Genomic DNA, 18,580 nt, shown 5'->3' with positions numbered 1-18,580 from the left:
GGCAATTCTGTGGGTGAAAACGCCCTGTTAATGAGAGAGGTCAGAGGAGAATGGCCAGACTGGTTCAGGCTGACTGGAAGGTGACAGTAACTCAAACAAACACGCATTACAGAGCGGTGTACAGAAGGGCATCAACACGTCGGACCTTGAAGTGGATGCTGCAGAAGACCATGAACATGCACTCAGCGGTACTTTGTAGGTACAGGAGGTATCCAATAAAGTGGCCACTGAGGGATCAAAAGTGCATCTTTATTGCACAAACCATCCATCTGAGAGTCTTCTAACAACAGGACAGAAGCTGTCCCTGAGCCCCATGGTATATGTTCAGAAGCTTTTGAACCTTCTACTCAATGTAAGGGGGTAAAAGACAGAATGTGGTGGGAGGGGACTCGACTATGTTGGCTGCTTCCTGAGGCAGCAACGTAGAGATGGAAAGGAGGCTGGATTCCATGATAAACTGGGCTATTTCACAACTCTGGTTTCCTGCAGCCTTGGACAGAGCAGTTGCCACTTCTATAACAGGATGACTCAAGTACAGACCCTCTCCATTATTGCCTATTTGTCCAGACAAGGTTATGCTGAGGTCAGGGCACTCAGAAACCACCATCTAGTCTGGAAGTGAGTGGTGCCTCTTACACCACAGAGTGAGGGAGGAACTCAGTGTGTTGTTATCAGCAACATTCCCCAGGCTGGAACTTGAGCACCTGCACAGCAGAGTCACTGGGGGCCTGGCTGAAACAACAACTTGCCGTGACAGGCAGAGGGAAAATTTGAGTCTTGTGGTGGAATCTTTCCAACAGGTCTACCCTTGATCTTCAGGCAGGAACTACTGGCAGAGCAAAACAAAAAAATGATGCAGATGGGTGGAGGACTGTGGGTTCTGTGATAACAGCAATGTGCCCGCCCCTATATCCACACTCATACATCATGGATAGAGGCCATTCAGCCCACTGAGTCTGTACCTGCCACCAACCAACCATGCATCTCTCATTTGTGATTTACACTTATCCTACACTAATCAATTTTGGTTTCACTACTTTCCTGTCAATTCCTGCACCACTCACCTACACCAGGGGCGGGAGGGGGGGCGGTTACAGAGCCCAGTTAACCTATCATCACATGTGGGATGTTGGAAGGAAATCTATGAAGTTACAGGGAGAATATGCAAACTAGGCACAGAGAGCACCCGAGGTCAGGATCGAACCTATGTCTCAGGCACTCAACCTACTGCTCCACAGTGCCACCTAATGGTTAAAAGGTGGCAGCTGATGGACCTGTCCTCCAAGAGGACCCGGACCTTGTCGTGGTTTGGAGGCTTGCGTGTCTCAATAACCCAGAGAACTATGTTGCCTGCAGTCAGGGCTTTATGCTTTGGCCCTTGGTAGGGTCACCCATGCCAAACAGGTCAAAGGGTAGAGGCCATAATAAGAGGTGTCCACTGATTCTCCAGGTTCAGGGGTTCAGCTCAGGGCTAACAACCCTGACGAGTCAAACAGAACTGTTATGGAAACAGCAATGAAGAATCTTTCTGCATCTGAGTGCGACAATATTTCTGCGTCCTTTCCCGAGACTTGCACGGCTGACAGTAGAAGAAGCTAGTAGCACAGTGAAGGAAGCCCTGAACAACACCAGAGATCGAGGACCTTCATTGCTGTGTGACAGGCAGTAAGTCACGGACCTGTACGCATACAGTAAGTAAAACATGATTCCAGTTATTGGAGGAAGGGGCATGGGTTGAAATGTCAACATTTCTGAAGAACAGCTGGAATCACAGATATCATTTCAGCTCTAATCTGACCTGGTCTTAATTCCTCTTTAGACTCAGGAAGTTAAGTTACAACTTTATAAATCTTTGGCTAGGCTGCATCTGGAGCAATGCATTCATTTCTGGTCACCCCATTATGGGAAGGATGTGGAGGATTCGGAGAAGGTGCAGAAGAGGTTTAACAGGAAGCTGTCTAAATTAGAGGACGTGCAATGAGGAGAGATTGGAAAAACGAGACATGTTTTCTCTACAGCAGCAGAGGCTGAAGGGAATCCTGGTATGAATCTGTAAGATTCATAGCTCCAGTAGACAGCTGGGATCCTTTCCCCATGTCAAAATGCATTTAAGTGAGAGGGATAAGGCTTTTACACCAAGAGTGAGGATGCCCAGAAGGTGCTGTCTGGGGAGGTGGTGGAGGCAGATAAAATAGAGGCTCTTAGATAGGCAGATGAATGTGCAGAGAATGGAGGGATATGGACATTGTGGAGGCAGAAGGGATTAGGTTAGTTAGGAGTTTAATCGTTGGTTCAAATAGTTCCGTACAACATCGAGGGACAAAGGGCCTGTTCCTGTGCCTTACTGATCTATGTTCACTCAAACTCGGGAAATGTGTGCTAACAGAAAGGGCAGCAGAAGAGAGTTATCAAAATGATTCTCAGTATGAGGGAGTTTAGTTCTAGACTGATGAAGCTGAAGTTGTCCTTTTGCCACTGAGGGGCTGTGAGGAAATATGAGAGGAATTGAAAATCATGATGGATATAGAAGGAGGAATTTTTGTTATTGCTGGAAGGGTCAAGCACTGTGGGACATGGACTGTACTGTAAATAATAAAAACTAAACAAAACTAGCACCACAAGGAGGTTAGGACAATTAATCTCTCTCCTTTCTGTCATCCTTAATTTCGCCCTCTTTGAAGAACTTTTCTCTCTACGTGGTACAGATTTAGTTGTCCAATTGTCTACCTGGTAAGAATGAGGTTGAAGAGACAGTGGAAATAGATTTAGTAGTGATTTTCAAATGGGAAGTGAATAAGTCCATTAAAATGAAGCACTTCCAGAACAAACGCAACAGAGCTTCACTGTCCTGGTGTATTGCTTCCTTTGCTTTTCCAGATTCCATCTGCTGTTTCCTACTAACACCTGCTGAGCACGTATGAAAACAATCAAGTCACTGCTGTGATTGCTCTTGTCGCTCACTTTCCATTTCAGCTCATAATCATCTGATGAGTTCAGCTGATTACCCTGTCTGTTCAAATAACTGCACTCCCTCACAAGTGTCCAAAATCTAGACAAAGTGTGAAGTTACCCATTGACAACTAAGTTTTAGACTGAAGTTAATGTCGTCATATTTCTTATAAGTTAGTTTGTTTGGAGCATAAAACCTCTGCCAGTTGTCAAAACGTCTTCACAATCCCTTCTTCCCTGCAACCTATTCTCTCCTATCTTCCCATCAACTTCCCCACGGACTCCACCATCCACCAACTCCAGCAGCAACTTACAACAGCCGACCAACCTCACAACCCATGTGTATTTGGGACATGAGAGCGTCTGAGGGAAACCCACACAGTCACAGAGAAAACTCACAAACTCTATGGAGACAGCACCAAACGCCAGGATTGAACCTAAATCTCTGCGGATGTGGCTCCACTAGATTGCATATTGTGTATTGTGAGGCATCCACTGATCATACACAACTGTTTCTCTTTCATCAGTGGCTTTTTCAAACTTTGGCAAGCTGTCAGTAATAATGGAAATGTCTTTGTTCCTGCTGGCCACTCACATCATTCTTCAGTAAGATGGCCGCTCGTGTGAACACAGCGGCTTCTCGGGAGCCAATCAAAGGTGTACCTTTCTTTGTAAAATTTGGTTTTTACGATCCAAGTACAATTCTGCTCCATGAGCTTCAGGTACTGTAGGGCTACTCCATCAGTGAGCTGCTTGTGGATCGGAGCAGCCGGACTGATGCCAGCTGTGGAGCCAGCCGAGGTTTTGTCAGACAAAGATCCTGCCAGGATACTGGGGAAGGAGCCGGTCGGGATGTCGGGATGTTGGGATGGAGCCGGTCAGGATGTCGGGATAGGAGCAGTTCGGGAGGTTGGGAAAGGAGCTGGTCGGGAGGTCGGGATGTTGGGATGTTGGGAACAGGAGCAGGTTGGGAGGTCGGGCTGTTGGGACGTCGGGAAAGGAGCTGGATGGGATGTTGGGATGCAGGGAAAGGAGCTGGTTGGGATGTTGGGAAAGGAGCTGGTCAAGATGTCAGGATGTCAGGAAAGGTGCAGGTCGGGAGGTCGAGAAAGGAGCAGGTTGGGATGTTGGGATGTTGGAAAAGGAGCAGGGCGGGATGTCGGGATGTTGGGATGTCGGGAAAGGAGCTGGTTGGGATGTTGGGAAAGGAGCTGGTCGAGATGTCGGGATGTCGGGATGTTGGGAAAGGGTCTGGTTGGGAGGTTGGGATGTTGGGAAAGGAACAGGTAGGGAGGTCGGGATGTTGGGAAAGGAGCTGGTTGGCAGGTCGGGAGGTTAGAAAAGGAGCTGGTTAAGATATTGGGATAGGAACAGGTTGGGTTGGGATGTCGGGAAAGGTGCAGGTCAGGAGGTTGGGAGGTCAGGATGGTGGGAAAGGAGCTGTTTGGGATGTTGGGAAAGGAGTTGGCCAGGCTATCAGAGGAGCCCATCGAGATGTTAGAGCAGCTGATTTAGGTTCAGAGGAGCTGAACTGGCTGCAGACCATGTTGCTGCCTGCTTCATTGAAGTTGGTACACAAGGCTGGAGTGTAGTATAAATGTGGCAGATTGTCTCAGATATTTCACTTGTGATCACAAGACTCTGTTGGACAGCAGTAATGTAAGTACCACAGGTTTGTTATTCTTGTCTGGTGGCTCGACAGATGACATGGAAGCTGTGTGGCCTCGACTGGAGCCAAGACTAGGCCTCAAACCTTGGGCTTGCCTGCTGCTGCAGACCAACATTACAGCATCACAACCGCTCTCGGCTGGGCCTGGCCTCTCCCATCAGTGCTACCCTCCTGTGTTTGAGCAGTGGAATGACAGGCTGGATTGTGTGTGTCTGCATAGTGCCGGGAGACTGAACATCAATTGCCGGACATTATTGGCTCAGGGTCTTGGATTATATATACGTTTTTTTTGAGTGAATATGCTTCTTGGCTCAGTACTTTGAATTATGTTACTCACTGTTTTGAATGTTACTCACTATTTTGAATGTTTTGCACCTTGGCCCCAGAGGAACACTGTCTCGTTCACTGTGTTTATGTATGGTTGAATGATAATTAAACTTGATTTGATTTGATTGAAATAGACAGTCCGATTAATATAGGTGTGTCTCATTCCATTTGAAAGAACCGCAGAGGAGAATGTCAAAGCTGTGTGGATCTGTTGCGTGAAACTTGGTAGAACTCTCTGAAATATCGAAGTCCAGCTCCCAAGATTAGCCCGTGTGATCCCAGGTGATATCTCAGCAGTAATGAGGAAATGCTCACTGTTGTCTTTCGGGCAGTCCTGCCTCTGACTTATTATTGGGACTTCTGGAAAAAGAACTCTTTTTGTCAGAGTAGCCTGGTCAATATTCAACTTTTATTCAATGTTCCCAAAACCCAAACTCTTTATCGGCTCTTTTTAATCAGAGGGCTCCCGGACACAATAATTATTGTTCCCCCTTCACTATCCTTGTGAATCTGTGGATAAGTCATTCCCTCAGTGGGGTGGACATCCTCACACACATACTGCGTACTGAGCAAAGCAGAGGAATGAATCGAGGAGCAGGAGGATGCTCTTATATATGTCGTGTGCTCAGCCAGTTGATGGTACCAGACAGAATGAATCAAACAGGTTGTGATGGTTGTTGGATATGAAGATAATTGCATATAGCTTGGCTAGTTTGTTTTGGTCCTTAGATTTGGTGGATTTTGTACTCACAGTTCCAGCTTGTTAGTCAAAGGCCGTGACTGATAGTTCAGTATCACCAACTGTACTGAAAATTTTAAAAAATCTGCAGATGCTGAAGATCTGAAATAAAAGTAGGGGGCATGGGGAACACTCAGCGGCTCAGGCAGCGTCTAAGAGGTAAGGTTTCAGATCGGAGCCCTCCTTCAGGACTAGAAGAGAGAGATAAACAAGGTGATTTTAACTGACAGAGAAGGTGGCAGGAGCGAATGACAGGACAAAGGGAATATCTATGGTGCAGTGGGAACAGGTTTAACAACTGCACTAGGCTGTCTACTAATGGTGGAAACTTACTGTGTACAATCTAGCTGTCATGTTTTCTTCTTTACCAGGGTGACTGAAGCTTCAATTCTGCTTCACCAGCTACAAAACAAGTTTGCAGTTTACCCCCTGGCTGTTTATTGCTTATTGATAATGGAAGAGACCCAACAACATCAGGCAGTTGGCAACTGCATTTGTTTGCGAGAGTGTGACAACAGGTATTACATAATGGCCAGGACTATTGATCTGTGGGTTGAAATCCCACCAAGACAGCTATTAAACTTGATAAATAAATCTGGGATTGATAAGCTGCTATCAGTAATGGTGACTATGAACCCACCACATTGCCATTTAAATGCTGTCTCTTTCACTAGGACTGTAGTAATGGAAATTTATCATCCTTACCAAACGTGGCTGTAATTGATCTGGAATCCACCAGCTGCCCTCCAAAATAGAGTCATAGAACTGCACGCAGCCAGCACGGGTCCGTTGTGGAGAAGGACCTGCCTTGCTCTCTGACTCCACAGCGCCAAAGCATCCCATTCAACTCATCATGTCTATGCCTTTCAATGCTAATCCCATTCGCCAGTGTCTCAGCAAACTACTGAACGCAGGGGACAACTAATGAGGGGCAGTGAGTGATAAAAGACACAAAACCAGTCCCCCAGGACACCGTTTCACTTGGGCAGATACATGGATAGGACAGGGTTTAGAGGGATATAGCCAAATACAGGCAAATGGGACTTGCTTAGATGGGAATTTTGGATGAGATGGACCATAATACTGTCATACTGTGTGACTCTATGATGAAAAAGTGATAATCTGGAGGAAATCCACCAGCTGCTTCAAGGTTGTGAATTTTCACCCGAAGGAAAGAGCAATCTTTAGTAAGTAGTTGGAGCTTATAGTCAGTTTCCCCTGCAGACACAGGCTAAGTATGGTAAATGTAGGTTTCCTCTGGGAGTAGAGACATGAGGAGCACTCCTGGCAGCGTTCCCATTTTCCACTGGTGAACCATTGGCCTTTTCTCTGTTTACTTTTTTCATGTTTGTTTCTGGATGAGACTAAAGCTAGAAGTTCACTGCAGAGGCAGTCAGAGTAGAAACTCATCACGGCATCAAAGTGTTCAGTAAAAGCAACTTCCCGGCACAGTTGAAGCATGTTTTGGGTCCGCAGATTTTTATAAAGGGCACTATCATCATAATGACAGTATGGCCAAATAGGGAAGATTAAATCTGAGTAGACCCATGAATCATTTAATATATGTGAGAAAGCTTCGTGTTAATGTGGCCTCTATCGGTGATGATCTGCTTTTGTGTTCTCAGGAGTGTTTAGTCTAACCCTTTTATTGCAATTCACGAAGCCAACTCTTATTCCCAAAGCTTCCTAAAAACAGCACATTGTAACCAGGCATGTGGTGATAACCTATATTAATGTTTGGTCTACTTTAATCCATAATTGCAAGTGCACATCCACCGTACAGTACAGAAGTAATTAAGGAAAATTGCCTGTTTGTGAGTCCTGTTTTATCAGCAAGGTTGGGGAAGATCAGAGCCCAGCAGTGTAAGGAGACTGTGTGGGGGCCCATCAAGGGGCCAGGTGAAATTGAGTGGTTGCACTGACTCACACACAGTCTATTTTTAGGGCTTCCTAAGACCTCTGCTGCTACATCTGATTATACTGTGCTGAGTTTCCTGTCTCTGAAGCACATAATGAGCATGAGAATTTTTTTTTGTCTTTTCGCAAAGCACATTGAAAAGGAGCAAAAGCTAAAATTGTGTTCAGATTCCAACACCAGATAAATGGAAATTGTTTGAAGCTTTTTGTCTTTTAGTCCTTATTTGGAAATTTTTTTTCTGCCACATCCCATGTATCAACAATTCATGGAATATATTTGCACGACATATTGTTCCTAACTGATTCATCTGCCAGGCAATCACATACTGAATCTCTTCCAGTGACTGTGGGGAGATGGGTGAGCACGGTCACAGGGAGAACATACAAACCTCTTACAGACAGCAGTGGGAACTGAACCCACGTCACATTTATAATGTTACGCTAACTGCTACACCCATGATTAATGACAACCTAAATCAGTGGTCTCCACTTTACTGATGACTTTGGAACATAGAATATAGCACAGTACAGCAAGGGAACCAGCCCTTCATTCACAGAGATTGTGTGTGTTCACAAGATGTCTGTGTAACAAATCAGATCTACCTGCACATGACCCATCTCCCTCTACTTCCTCACTGTACAGGTAACTGTCTAAAACTCTCTTAAACTTTGCCATAATATCTACTTCCACCTGCTCCCCTCATTCCAGGCACCTAACACTCTGTGTGTAAAGAAAAACTTGCCTAGCAGACCTCCTTTAAACTTTCATCCTCTCAACTTTAACCTCTACCCTCTGGCATCTGACATTTCCACCGTGGAAAAAAAGGGCTTTGACCACCTCCCCTATCTATGCCTCACATATTTTCATAAATTTCCATCAAAGTCATCCCTCAGCCTCCAGTGCTCCAGAGAACATAATCTAAATTTATTCAGTCTCTGCTTATTGCTAATGTCCGCTTCTGCACCATCTCCAAAGGCCCCACATCCTTTCCGGATCCAGTGTGGCAACCAGAAGTGCACAGAATGCTTCATCAGTGGCCTAACCGATGTTTTATATAGCTGCAACATGACTGTTATATCTCAGTGCCCTGACCAATGAAGACTAGCATGCCAGACGCCATCCTTACTACCCTGACTACTTGCTTTGCCACTGTCTGGGAGCTCTGAACTTGCACCCCAAAACCCATCCGTACATTTGATCTGAACTTGAAAATAAAACAAGATTGTAGATAGAGGATGCATTTTCAGATTTTGTTTTTGATCTGAGCTTCTATGGAGTCATCCTAATTTTCCCAGCAGCAATGAAGTTCCATTATAAACAAATTAACATGCAACTGATTTATAGGTTGGCAAGACAGAAGTTAGAAAAAACAATAACAAGGAGGAGTAAAGTTAAATGTGAATGGAGTGAATAATAACGTAAAGAAATCAGTGACAGGCAATATAACAACAGAAATATCACATTGAGAAGGCTGGGGGCCACTCTGATAGGAAACAGGGAATCCCTTTGCCTCAGCTTGTGGCTAGCCCAGGGCATATTAAAGCACGATTTGGAAGAAGTGTCACAAGTTGTCATGGAAGGGTTAGTAGAAGAGTTCAAATGAAACAGCACAAATTAACATTAGCATTATTTGTCATTTTCCAAAATTCCTCAGATTCTGGAAAAGCCGCAGCCATATGGAACACTTCAGACATAGTGCCCCGTTCAGGAAAAGAGAGAGACTGAAACCAAGAAACTATAGTCCAGTCAGTCGGCTCTTTTGCAATTGGGAGCTGCTGGAATCCTTCAGCAAGGGAGCAGCAGCAAAATGCTCAGAAAATCTTCATATTATTAAGCAAAGCAAATGTGATTTTGTGTAGGGGAGATCATACTTGATAAACTTGTCTGAGGGTGGACAAAGGGGGACTGGTAGATGTTGTGTATTTGGATTTCCAAAATAGCACTTGATAAGGTATCATTTAAATTGTTATTAGACAATTTAAGGCCAATGGAGCAGACAAGGATAGGGGACTGATTAACAAACAGAAAACAGAGAGCAAATAAATAGGCTGTTTTGAGATTGGCCATGTGTACCAGTGGGCTGCTGAGTAATCAGTACAGAGGCATGATTATGTGGCATAATAGCCCAGCCGTTAGCGTGACACTATTACAGCTTGGGGCACCAGAGTTCAGAGTTCTATCCTGGTGTCCTCTGTAAGGAGTTTCTACTTTCTTCCCGTGCAATGAATGGGTTTCCTCCGGGTGCTCAGGTTTCCTTCAAAGACAGTCCAAAGACGTACAGGTTGGTAGGTTAATTGGTCATTGTAAATTGTCCTGTGATAAGGCTCGGGGTAAATCAGGAGTTGTTGGGCGGCATGGCTCAAAGGACCAGTACAACCTATTCCACACTGTATCTCTAAGATAAATAAGCTTTAACAATGAATATTCCTCAGCAGGATGGAGGGACTGAGTATATGGCAGCCAAATGTAATGATGGTACAACGATAGGTGGGAGAGGAAGTTTTGAGGAATTCAGAGTCTGCAAAGAGGTTGAGCCAGTTGGCAAAGTTCTATCAGATGACGTGCCATGTTGGGGAACTGTGACTGGTGAGCTTTGGCAGGAAGAATGGAAAAGCAGGAAGCTGCGGTACTGGGGGGCCCCAGCTATACTTGAAATGCAAAGTTAGAATGGTGGTGCAGCAATGAAGTCTGGAAGGAAAAGCTGCTGGGGGGTGGGAACTAAAAGCAAGGATAAGGGAAGTGTTGCTGCAACTAGACAGGGCACCCATAAGACTACACCTAGCATGTTAGCTGTAGTTCTGCCCTCAGGAAGGGCTGTTCTTGGAGTTCGTGGGGTTCCTGAGGAGGGATTGTTCAGGAGGTTGGGCTCACGTTCATTAGAGCTCAGAACAGTGAAGGTTGATCTGATTGAAACAGGTAAGATTCTGTAGGGTTGGGATTTGACAAGGTCAATATTGATAAAATGCTTCTTCTGGACAAGGAGACATAGATTCCGAGAAAAGGAAGACTTCATTTCAGACTGAGATTAGGAGGAATTTCCTCTCTCAGATGATGTGTCTTTTTCCAAGTTCTCTATTCCAGAGAGCTATGGAGTTAGAGTCATTGAGTATACTCAAAGCAAAGCAAAGAAATATTGTGCAGGGGAACCCAGGGTTGTGGGAAATAGCAGGAATGCGGAGCTGAGGCCAACCAGCCCTGATTGTGTTGTATAACAACGCCAGTCAGAGGAGCTGAGTGTCCTGTTTCTGCTCTTAGCACTAGCTCAGTTTCCAGACCCTGATCTGTAGTTAATTGAAGTCGGAAAGCAAACTGATACAGCTTAATTTAATCAAATTACATGAGGAACTCAGAAATGTCATTATCAATGTAGAGAAGGATAAACCATGTACCTGTAATCTGTTAATCCAAATCCAGTTGTGAACCAACAGTAGAATCTGTAGTGTAACGAGAGAGCTTTAGAAAATTCATGAGTTAATCAGGGACAACCGAACCAGATTTATTAAAGTATGTCCCTACAGATTTATTCTACTCCTTTACATCATGAAGCAGAAATAAATTCTCCAAATAACTATATGTTCTGTCTTGGGTTCTGCTTCTAAAATTCATTCCATTGACCTCAGTGGAACAAAATTTTGCAGGCTAATGCAGTCGCACAGAAAAACAGCACATTTAGTTGGGGGTGAACTTCTAGACGACGTAATGCTGGCCAAACGCAGTGCAAGTGGTTCTGGAAGTAACCATTTGAATGATTTCCAATAGCTGTCAGGATACTTCACTTAAAGCTTATCAGAAATTGATGCCACACACAGGATAGTTTTGTGAAGGAATCAAAGGATTGGGAACATGGGCTCGGAGAAAGGTTGGGATGGGGGTCTGGGGTGGTTGGAGGTCCCAAGGAGTGGTGCAGGGCTTGATGGACATTTGCTGATGATGCCAGGATTGGGTTCTGAAGTGCAGTGTTTTGGAGAGTGGGGAGAAGAGTGAATGACGATGAACCAATGCACGCCGAATACCATAGTATATTTAAATGTAATGAATATTTACGACATCAAAGTTAGCAGGGTGGTGCACTGAGAAAGTAGACAGGGGATTAGTGGAAATATGTTCAGCTGCCCCCTGAGAGATACGTACAGCAGCCCACACCAGTTACAAAGGCTGAGCCAGCTTCTTTATCTACTGTGCTGGGGCTCGTCAGTTCACTTGTAAAGACCCAACAGCTGCCCCGCTTTCCACGTCTACTGCACAAGCCCAGCTTCATAACCTCCACACTGTTTTGCCAAGATAAATCCATTGGATTTGCACTGTACATGCCTGTCGGACACTTGGATGAGATCCAGCCAGTAAGCAGTTCCAGGAAGTCTCTTGCAAGCAAAGAGACTTTGCAATTTCCAAAACAGCGGCTGTGACAGTGCTTTGCTGCATCAGCTACTTTAGAATGTAACATTTGCTTGTGTATAGACAGCCTTGTTTGTGCACATTTATCAGGTTCTTTGTCCAGCTGTGTGATGGACTGTTTGGTAAATACTGTAATCCTTCAAGGATACGTGTACAATATTTTAAAGGAGATTTTTGTGCAGTTTGCAGACACGGACAGTTTTCTAACCTGTCATTACTCAAATTCAGATTCAAGTATAGTTAAATTATTCCAATTACATAATTTTTCCCATTGAGTAATCAATTGCAGAGCGTCACTTAAATATGCATTATCAGCAGAGGCAAGAAAAACACACCTGATTTTAGAGGTCACTGTGTGCCGTTCAGTGCAGATGATGGCACATCTCCATCAGATGCCACACGTGGGGTCAAGCTGCAATGAAGGATTGAGTGATTAGAGTGAGAGCATGTGTTGCCTTTGAATACAGTGTCATTATAAGGAACCTGCGGTGACAGGACGTAGGCAGGCTGATCATCTAATCAACACACACAAGATGCTGGAGGCACTGAACAGGTCAGGCAGCATCCCCCCTTCCTTTCCAATCCTAAAGAAGGGAATCTGCCTAAAATGTCAACTGTGTCTCAGCTGAAACGTTGACTGTTTATTCATTTCCATGGATGCTGCCTTAACTGCTGAGTTCCTCAGCATCTTGTGTGTGTTCTCTGGATTTCCAGCTTCTGCAGAATCTCTTGTGTATCTGGTCAACCAATCAGATTGTTACCCTGTGCTGTCTTGAGATGAAATAGAAGCTGGATAAATGAAAAAGAGAGCTTGTTGTAAAACCAGACCAACAGTACTCCGGTCCCAGAGTATTTGGCCAACTCTTACTTAGAGTAATAAAGGAAATACGTGCCAGTCTATGCCAAACAAGATGCCCATCTAACCTAGCCCCATTTTCCCCATGTCTGTCCAACCTTTCCTATTCAAGTGGCCAGCTAAGTTACTGTTATTGTATGGGTCTCAGCCACTTCCTCTGACAGCTCATTCCACATTCTTGTCAGGAAATATAGTGGAGGCTAGACCCCAAAGCAGAGCAGCCAAGACAATTCAGCAGTGAGTGATGACTTTAATGATGAACTGTAAAATAACAAGCCATGGGAGGCCACAAAGCAAGAGAGAACAGATACTGATCTCACAGGCAATGATGTAACTGAAGGCTAGGAGTGACTGATTGAGGCTGGCTGGTTCGATGGGTGAACGGGGACTGTGGATGGGAGCTGGGTTTAAATAGGCTGCAGGTGAGGAGTTAGAAATGAGTAACAGGTGGCTCCTGTTAACTGGATTGAGACTGTGAGGAGCCTGTATGTGCAGGCCTGACAATTCTGGCCACTCCCTGGGTGGAAAGATTGCTCTTGAGGCTCCTATTAAATATCTCCCTTTTCTCTCACCTTAACCCTTTGCCCTCTAGTTCCTGATTCCCTATCTTTGGGGAAAAGATTGTGAGCGTTCATCCTATCTATGCCCCTCTATAATGTCACTCCTCTTTCTCTGCGGAATAGAGCTCTAGCCTGCTCAACCTCTCCCTACCACTCAGGTCTTCGTGTCCTGGCAACATCCCCATAGATTTAAATTTGTCTTCAGAACCAGTGAAATCACAGAGATCCCAGAAAAATCAGATGGGAAGAAAAAAAAATATGGGAATCAGACACTGAGCTAAAATCCCTGGAGAACTGTGGCATTATTCCTGAATGGCATAGAGAATATTCCCAGCAACCGTGCAGTGTGCAACTCCACCTCAGAAGGAGTCTGGGCCTTCCCAGTCAACTAGGTACTGCACACCTCATCCACGATGAGGAGAATCCATCAACTGATGAACAGTGTACACTGAATCACCTTCCACCATCCCAGGTTCTGGAGGTTCAGCCTCAGGCGGGTTGAGTGGTCCGTGGACAACTGGCTTGAGGCAGGACGTATGGAAGGAAGGTGTGATCCTGAGGGACAGTGGCAGCTGCAGATGGTAAGTGACTGGGTTGATGAGATGGGTAATCTTAAAGGGATGGATGAACAGGGGCAAGAACTTGTGGAAGTCGGTGCCAGGGGCAGATCTCAGGTGGACGGCCAGACGTGGTCCCCAGGCCACAATACTCTGTCTGGGTGCTGATGGCAGTAGGAGCAGTTGGCAGCTAGGATGCCCTCTGTGCCCCTTTCCAAGCACTCCGGCAGCAGTTAGCTTGGGCTGTGGTAGATAGGGCCTCCGCTGTTGGCTTCTCTGTGGGGAACAAGGGGAGGTGGTAACCATGAAGCACTTCAAAGGGTGATATACCCATGGCAGAAGAGGTGTGTAGACAGACTGAGGGACAGTTTGACGTAGAGAAGATACTTCTTCTGTGTGGAATGGTTAGAGGCAGCGAAGCATCTCAGAACCTTCTCCACTTGCTGATTCATTCTTTCTAGCTGACTTTTGGTCTGCAATGTTAGCTAGAGGACAAACTAAGAGGTGCAGGTGAGGAGCCAAGGACTCACCAGAAGCAGGAGACAAATTGTGGTCCGTGATCTGACACAGTGTCCTGAGGGAAACAGTGGGGGCATACTACATGTTGGAGAACCAGGTCCGCCGTCTCAGAGGCTGATTTCGGGAGACCAATGAACTGGCCCACCGCTGTCATGATCACCGTAGCCCCATCGGAAGGTAACAAACCCACGATGAAATCCATGGTGATGTGGGACCACGGGTTTTGAGGGATCAGTAGGGGCCACAGCAGCCCAGAGGGGTGCTGGTTGGAGGAATTGGATTGGGCCCATTGCCAGAAAGCAGTAACAAATTGACATGCATCTGTGGTCGTGGTGGGCGACCAGAACTGGCATTGGAGAAGATCCAGACTCCATGGTACACCTGGATGGTCAGAGAGGGGCGAGGAGTGGACCCACAGGAGTGCCTCAGAGTGCACAGCCACCGCAGGCACATGCCATTGTCAAGTGTATTGGCCGGAGCAGGCTTGTGCTGTAGGGCCTGACAAACCTGGTTCTCAAGTCTCCAGGTGATCAGGATAAGGATGGAATGATAGGCATCCTTATCTACCACAAATGATCCAGAGGAGTTTGGATGACGGAGAGTGTGAGAGTGGTGAAACATCTATTGAGCTCCTTGAAAGCGTGATCCACGGGAGCAGATCAGATTATCTGTGAGGTAGGAGAGAGGAGAGGCCATTTGGCTGTAGTCTCTGATTAGATGGCAGTGGAAGCTGGAGAACCCCAAGAAGCACTGTAGCTGTTTGAGGAGTGCATTCGGGGCCATTCAATGACAGTGCACCTTTCTCTCTGTCCCTGGTTATTATGCCTTGGGGTGAAAGGACGTGACCCAGGATAGAAATGACTGGGGTGTGGAACTGGCATTTTTCTAACTTGCAGTACAGTTGGTTTTTGAAGAGACACTGAAGGGCTAAACAGACATGACAGATGTGGTCTTCTGAGTCCGTGGAGAAGATGAGGATGTTGTTGAGGTAGACAAACACAGACCTGTGTAACATGTCTCAGCGGATGTCATCGATGAAGGCTTAGAAAACGGCTGAACTGGCGGAAAGTCCAAAAGGCATCACCAAGTATTATAGTGGCTGGTAGGTGTTCCGAACACTGTCTTCCACCCTGACTAAGGCAGATCAGGTCGTACTTGCTCTGTAGATCCTGTTTGGTAAAGATTTCGGGCCACTTGGAGTCCATCAAGGGGAGAGGATAATTGTTCTTAATGGTGATTTGGTTGAGTCCACAGTCATCAATCCAGGGACCAAGATCACAGCTTTCCTTTGGACAAAGAAGACTCCTGCACTGGCCGGGGACTGGGTTGGTTGAATGAGACCATGGTGATGTGCAGCCTGAAATGGAACTGCGAATGGAACTGGGGTTCTGGAGGTGTTGATAATGAGGGTCTTTCAGCCTGAAATGGCTCTTATCAAGGACAGTCAGATCTGGGTAATAGATGCTGTCCTGGCCTTGTCCTGAACAAAAATGAATCAAAGTGGGCTGATTCCTTCTGGCTGGTATTGAAATTGCTCAGTGAACTGCGGACACGCCCTCCTTCAGTAAAAACAAGTCCACAAAGAAACATGATGTCATCTAATGCCTTAATCCGAGGGTGGGGCCGCTCCAATATAATGAGAAGGCTCTCAATAAATTCTTCACACGCCATCAAACAACAAAGTGTGCTGTCTGTCAAATTTGGGATCGGGGTGGAAGTAGGGAAGGCACACCAGGGACAGAAACAGCAACGAAAGCCCTGCAACAGCCCCAGCTGCCGTCTCAGGTGGAAGCACCTGGCAGTTCCACGCTGACAGACTCAAGTATAGGTTCGGTACCCTTAAGCCAGCCCTCTGCTCACAGAAGCCCTCCATGCTGGTGGCTCGCCTTAATCAGAAAGTTAAAAAATCTGGACTATTTTAGCTTTACTAATATTCCGGAATATTTCCTTGTGATGTCAAGTTAGTCTAGTGTGTATCAGAGGAAATGCTGCATGTTGACCGTGTGTCAAACCCCGCAGCGTGCACTAGTCTGCTCATGCGGTCTGCAAATGTGAAACTTGTGAAGAGGAGAAGTGGCAATAACCTGTCCTTTATTGTCGGTAATAAACCAGCAGCATTATAGCTCTCTCACTTCACCTTCCCGCAGTATAAGCCCTGCTACCTGCTCCTCGTGCTCGGATTACTGTTTCCATGTTTTTCTTTCAGTTGTTGGGAAAGTTCACAAACAACTCCCGAGGGAAACCTGAGGACAGGTAGCTGCATGCCAGGTGCTTTACACCTTCCATTCTAGTGCCAGAATACAAATAAAGTACACACAAACATTTGGAAGAGGAAACCTTCATTGCAAGAGGGCTTTGAGTACAAGAGCAGAGGTGTTTTGTTCAAATCATATGGGACCCTGGTGAAACCACACTGAAAATATTGTGTCCAGGGATGGTTTCTTTCACTTAGCAAGACTATCCTTGATCGAGGGCATGCAGCAATGGATTGATTGAAGAGTTCACCATATGAGGAGAGATTCTCAGCTGGTCCTATTTCTCTGGAGTTTAGAAGGATGGAAGGTGATCTTCTTGGAATATACATAATTCTTTGGAGCTGGATATGCAGTTGATGATTCCTTGTGTGATGTATCCAGAACCCTCAAAGTAAGTGGTTGGCCATTCAGGACAGAGCTGAGAAGGAATCTCTCAGGCACCACTTCTATTCTCAGAAGGTGGTTAGACGAGAACTCACTGCCATTAGGAACTGCTGGTCAGGACCGTATCAATGATGATAGCTATATGCGGGAGGAATAAACAGAATGATTATTCTCTGGAAGGCATTGATCCTTTTGAATTCTTTACCCGAGTGTGCTGCGAGATTATTCGATACTGAGGGAATCAAGGAATGAAGAGTTAGTGCGGGAGACTGATAATGGAGGTGAAAGGTCAATCGTACTTAATAAATGGAGAAGCAAGAAGGAGGGTTCCAAGCAGCTGACTCCTGAGTCTATTTCTCATACAGTTATGAAGGGAATGGTGCTGGTTGTAACTGGGTAAACACACTCTTCCTGCATCTTACAGGACATCGTCCGGCCACCGATATGAAGAGTTGAGAAAGCTACTTGAGTATTGATAGGATTTGTTTGTACTCCCCGTAAAACTTTAATGAAATCTCCAAAACTGAGTAAAACTTTAATGAAATCCCTAAAAGCAAATAGATGTGGAGAAGAATTGATGGCCCGTAATGTTGGTGTCTGACTCCTGTGACCTTTGACTAAGACTCGTTGTGTTGCATCTTTTCCCACACACCTGGCCCTGAGCAGCATCGGCTCCACTTCCCTCTTACTGTTCCCTTCCTCCACTTGGCTGAACTCATTCTCACCCCGACCATGTTCTCTTTAAACTTCACTCATTTCCTCCAGATAGAACAGGTTGCTACGGGAACAGCATGGATTCCAACTGCCCCTGTGCTTCTCTGCAATTTTTTTCCTGTTGTTCCAGGTCTTAGTAATGCTGACATACAGACCTGTTCCCGCTGCATGTCTTCCCCCAACCAGCAGCCACACTCATTCATCTGCAGAAATCCTGATAATATTTTACCTCTCTCTGTGCCTTCTCCCAAAGAATGAATGCAGCAGGTGGTCTTCATCGCAACAGGTCTGGTTCCTCATTCCTGCCCGTTCCCCACAATCCGAACTGCACTACAGATCAGTGAGTGTTCAACAAACTCCCTTTGTGAAGTTTGTAAAAATCTGTAAATAAAGAGATGCATCTCAAGATTGATTGGACCAACACCCAGGCTTGGTACATCTGCAATGGTGGCCACTTGATCTACACGAACAACTTGGATATCACCAGTTCCAACCCATTTCCCGTACTTACAGATACAACACTAAGGCCTCCTGGGCCGACTAGTCACACCGTTCTGTACACCCCACCAAGTTAACCCAGACCAACAAGTCACACCATCCTGTACAACCCCGAGTTAACCCAGACCGTCAAATCACACCATCCCCTCCTCTGAGTTAACCCAGACCGTCAAATCACACCATCCCCTCCCCTGAGTTAACCCAGACCGACAAATCACATAGTCCTGTACAACACCTCCA

The 18,580-nt window shown here is 45.8% G+C and overlaps 1 long non-coding RNA gene across 1 annotated transcript in view; it reads right to left on the bottom strand.

The window, feature by feature from the left end:
* The window catches only part of LOC140199186 (uncharacterized), a 56,291-nt gene that overhangs the window by 18,922 nt on the left and 18,789 nt on the right, over positions 1-18,580 (bottom strand). Inside the window, exons 2-4 of the long non-coding RNA XR_011886369.1 lie at positions 18,072-18,223; positions 12,333-12,409; positions 10,992-11,036 (exon numbers count right to left, since the gene is read on the bottom strand). This is a non-coding gene — a long non-coding RNA (uncharacterized lncRNA). The remainder of the gene's footprint in view (positions 1-10,991; positions 11,037-12,332; positions 12,410-18,071; positions 18,224-18,580) is intronic.

The sequence above is a fragment of the Mobula birostris genome, chromosome 6 (genome assembly GCF_030028105.1).
Source record: "Mobula birostris isolate sMobBir1 chromosome 6, sMobBir1.hap1, whole genome shotgun sequence".
Classification (NCBI taxonomy): Eukaryota; Metazoa; Chordata; class Chondrichthyes; order Myliobatiformes; family Myliobatidae; genus Mobula; species Mobula birostris.
This window is presented reverse-complemented; position numbering and strand designations above follow the sequence as displayed.